The 3,039-nt window shown below is 41.6% G+C and overlaps 1 long non-coding RNA gene across 1 annotated transcript; it reads left to right on the top strand.

The window, feature by feature from the left end:
- The first annotated feature begins 1,933 nt into the window (after positions 1–1,933).
- Positions 1,934–2,611, top strand: LOC120441885. The gene is made up of 2 exons (XR_005614353.1): positions 1,934–1,989; positions 2,253–2,611. It is a non-coding gene; the product is annotated as an uncharacterized LOC120441885 (long non-coding RNA).
- Positions 2,612–3,039: the final 428 nt, after the last annotated feature.

Below are 3,039 nucleotides of genomic sequence, written 5' to 3' on the forward strand. Positions count from 1 at the left end.
ACACAAGTTTAAATGATTCTATCTGAACTCTGTGGAGCCTGATCTCAAGCTTTTTGAGTCTGACACTGAAACCAGAGGATCTTTCTGTCTCTTCAGATTCACTGTGATCCAGTGATGGGAGTGATTTCAGCCCTGAGTGATCACGCTGATGTTTGCACAGAGCAGACAATGAGGTGAATGTTTGGGCACATTGGTAACAGTGAAACAGTTTATTAGTAACGTGGGATCGTTTGAGTGTGGAGTATGAACTGAGATTCCTGAAGCTCTTGTCACACTGGTCACAGCTGTAGTTTCCTTCCATGTGTGTACGTTCATGATAGTTACGACAACTTGAATGTGAGAAGCTTTTGTCACAGTGTCTGCACTTGTATGGTTTCTCTCCTGTGTGGACTCGTTTGTGTGTTTTAAGCTTACTTGCAGTGGTGAAGGATGACCCACACTGATCACAGAGGTGCTTTTTAACCCCACTGTGAATCAGTTCATGTTGTTTTAAGTCACGTGATGTGGTGAAGCTTCTCCCACATTCTTTGCAGTATTTCAGTTTGCCTCCAGTGTGTCTACGTTGATGTCTTTTTAGGGTCTCTTGCCAACTGAAAGTTTTTCCACAGAGGTCACAACGAAAGTCTTTCCCACCACCACAGTGATGACAGGGTTGAGAACTGGATCCATCTGTGTCGCTCTGCTTCTAAACAAAGACACAAAGACAGTGTAAGTCAGTCCTTCAACATTTTTATCCTGAACGTCGCCTGAAATAAAGAGCATCTCTGCAGACGTCCAATTACATGTTACTGTTTCAGTTAACACACTCAGTTTACTGGGCTGCAATAACTACAATACTACCACCATAATACTACAGTAATACTAAAATCATAACTGACATGAAAATCTGAATAATCACTCAGAGCTGCTTTTCCATGCAGTAGAATTGCTAACATGCTAACACAGTTTAATGAGCAGAGTTGTTCCAAACAGTCAGGCTAAAATGACAAGATAACAATATAAATACATACCTCACAGTAACTGCACTTGTAGAGTCTCTTTCTGGTGTGGATCTGTTGGTGTTGTCTCAGGTGACGTGGAGATTTAAAAGTCTTCTCACACAGGTCACATTTATAAGGTCTCTCCTCAGTGTGGGTAAACATGTGTTGTTGTAACTGTGCATCTGTTGTAAACTCTTTGCTACACTGTTCACAGCAGTACACATCATGTCTGGTGTGAATGCGTAGGTGTGTATTTCGGTGCCCTCTCTGGCTGAAAGTTTTTCCACAGATGTCACAGCTGTATGCCTTAATTCCAGAGTGGGTAACTAGATGACTCTGTAAGGTGCTACTGTGAGTAAAAGCTCTGCCACACTGATCACAGCTGTACGCTTTAACTCCACTGTGGATGAGTTCGTGATTTTTTAGAGAATCCTTCCAGGAAAAAGACTTTCCACACAAGTCACAGCTGAACGGTCTCTCTCCAGTGTGGATGACCTGATGACGTTTTAGTTTAGCCTTCTCAGTAAACTCCTTCCCACACTCGTCACAGCTGTATGCCTTAATTCCAGAGTGGGTAACTAGATGCCTCTGTAAGTTGCAACGTTGAGTAAAAGCTCTGCCACACTGATCACAGCTGTACGCTTTAACTCCACTGTGGATGAGTTGGTGTTGTTTTAGGTAATCCTTCCTGGAAAAAGACTTTCCACACAAGTCACAGCTGAACGGTCTCTCTCCAGTGTGGATGACCTGATGACATTTTAGTTCATCCTTCACAGTAAAATCCTTCCCACACTCGTCACAGGTGTATGTTTTCTCTCTCTTTCTTCTGTCAGGTTTGTCGGCCTCCTGAGAGCGCTGACTTCTCGCTCCATGTTGGTCCTGCAGTGACAGAGATACAAACAGAGGCAGTGAGTGAAATGCAGTCGTGGAACAAACTCAACCTTCAAACTCCCTCCATTAACACTAGTTTTAAACCTGAAGGTGGAGTGTGGCACCAAACACCTTAAAGGTCTCTTATCACCACCTGCTGGTAGTTCTAACACATTACATCCAACCTGCTGTTAAAAATAATTCATGACTGTTCAAACACTAAAATCATGCCCATCACTCCTGATTGTATGTACACACACACACACACACACACTTTTGTATCATTTTATAATTTATGTTATATTGTTGTTTCCTATTACATATATCTATAATTTGTATGGATTTATACATAATTATTCAGTGATAATAAATCCTATGTTTGTTTATTTGTTTATTCATAAGGAACCCCATTAGCTTCCACAACAGATGTTGTTCATCTTCTGTCAAATACAATCACATGGAGGAAAAAGCATGGCAGTGACGGAGAACGAGAAGGGCGAAAGCGGATCATTGAATGAAACAGATGAACCAGAATTGGTTTGTAAAAATGCTGCAACTTCAGTGGTGTGGAACTGGTTTAGCTTTCGTCCGTCAGATACACAACAAACACTATTTGTGGTAGGACATGCTAGCAGGCCGTCGTTATTACTGTGTTTTTTGTGGAGTTGTAAAGTATTTTGTCTAGTGTCAATTATATCGTCAGCTACATCGTTAACGCAAATTTTCCAATGTATATCGTGATAAATATTTTTGGTCATATCGCCCTGCTCTGTCTGTCACCTTCTGTGTTGAGCTCATTGTTTTCTCTGTAGTGGCTGAGCTGAGTCCAAGTAGCTGAAAATGTTCCTCTGCTGCTCCGTCAGACTCTTCTCCTCCTGCTGATCAGCTGGGACACAAAACAGATCTTTGTTAGGCTCCACACTGCACTGAAGAGTCAAAGTGTCTCATATGTTCATCTGACAAGTAAAAGAACACATTTTTGTTTCCTGAGGTGGGCAACTTATTGGAAACAAACACAAAAGGTTTGAGCACTGATACCTGGCATTGCTGGCATTGAAAGATGCAATGCCAGCAATGAGGATTGTCAAGACTAAAACCAATCATTAAGCAAAGACAACAGGGATCATTTGTTTTTGTTTATTTAGCATTCACAACATTTGTAGTTGCCTTCTGTACAGGGGAAGTCCAC

Source organism: Oreochromis aureus, linkage group 9 (assembly GCF_013358895.1).
Source record: "Oreochromis aureus strain Israel breed Guangdong linkage group 9, ZZ_aureus, whole genome shotgun sequence".
In the NCBI taxonomy this organism is placed as follows: domain Eukaryota; kingdom Metazoa; phylum Chordata; class Actinopteri; order Cichliformes; family Cichlidae; genus Oreochromis; species Oreochromis aureus.